This window comes from Euprymna scolopes, chromosome 46 (genome assembly GCF_053919585.1).
Source record: "Euprymna scolopes isolate OS-2025 chromosome 46, ASM5391958v1, whole genome shotgun sequence".
In the NCBI taxonomy this organism is placed as follows: domain Eukaryota; kingdom Metazoa; phylum Mollusca; class Cephalopoda; order Sepiida; family Sepiolidae; genus Euprymna; species Euprymna scolopes.
Genome location: NC_136527.1, coordinates 209,343,923 through 209,345,223, shown reverse-complemented (window position 1 = coordinate 209,345,223; position 1,301 = coordinate 209,343,923). Strand labels below are relative to the sequence as shown.

General features: G+C 33.3%; 1 non-coding gene across 1 annotated transcript; it reads left to right on the top strand.

The window, feature by feature from the left end:
• Positions 1–932: 932 nt before the first annotated feature.
• Positions 933–1,095, top strand: LOC145271512 (U1 spliceosomal RNA). Its single transcript, XR_013865923.1, has one exon. It is a non-coding gene; the product is annotated as a U1 spliceosomal RNA (small nuclear RNA).
• Positions 1,096–1,301: the final 206 nt, after the last annotated feature.

Sequence of the window (1,301 nt, the reverse complement as noted above, 5' to 3'; positions counted from 1 at the left end):
TTGTATGTACTCGTTATGGATTAAAGTTTTCATGAAAAAAGAAATCACTTGATTTGGTCCAGCAGTTATTTTTTATTTTTATTTATTTTTTTGTTTCACCAAGGAAAATCAAATTTTAATGAGATCGATCGGGTAACGACCATCTTTTTTCGCTTAGGAGAAGGGAATGCCAGGGGAAGATAACTCCAATCACCGTTTAAACCTTTTCAAATTTTTACGAGATTATTTTGTTTTGAAACATGAGCAGAAAAAATACTTAGATAAATATTTTTCACTTATTTCACAGAATTTCTTTGTCCTTTTTTAATCTTTTTTTCATTTTGTCCTTTGTATAAAGCCACCCCTCCCCGTGTCCCTAAATAACCAAATGGCGATGATAGATCGATTACAATAAAATTTGATTTCCTCTGTAAAAAAGTACTTGATCAAATTAAGTTACTTTTTTTCGGAGAACTTCATTCCATAACGGGTATGTACAATATAACTCGTTTTTTTTTCAATATTTTTATATTTTTATGTCTTGATTACGCTGTACAAGTGCTAATTAATGAAATACAAAACTGTTTGATTTAATTACGTAAATATTTTTTTGGTTTAGTGCTTTGGTTTGAATTCTAAAAGTTTTCATTCGTTTGTATTTGTTCTCATTGAAAAGATTATGAATTTATGTTGTTCACATGTAAACGACCTTGACATTGAATATTACAATAAAATGTAAGTTCCGTTAAGAATTGAGGTATTTTGTGAAAATGTTGGTACGTTTAAATGATAGTAAATTATTTGTTATGAATTGTTGTTATTAGTGAATGAAATGTTGTGATATACTGATAGTAGTGAGACTTATGTGGAGGTATTTTAGCTTTTTTATTGGTGTTTGTCGGTGGTTAGTATAGAAGTGTGATATAAAAACTGTGGTGGGTAGTTAAAATATAATACTTACCTTACGTGGGGGTAACGGTGATCATTAAGGTCGTTCCCCCAGAGCGAGGCCCATCCATTGCACTGCGGTTGGGTTGACCTTTGCGATCGTCCCAAATGTGGACGACTCGGGCGTGCTATTTCTAAGTGTGGGGTCTGCGTTCGCGCTCACCCCGATAATACAATCAAAATCAGAAATCCTTCCCTACTTCTTCCAAGTACCTCTCACTCGTAGGTCTGTACTCCCTCCGCTTAATCACCCTTAATCTCTGTAATACCAAGAAATATGCAATTTCTCTCGACCAATTTATTATCCACTTCAATTCCAACGTTCTGATTGTATGTAATTTGCATGTAAATGTAATCAACGTTTAATCGTGAGG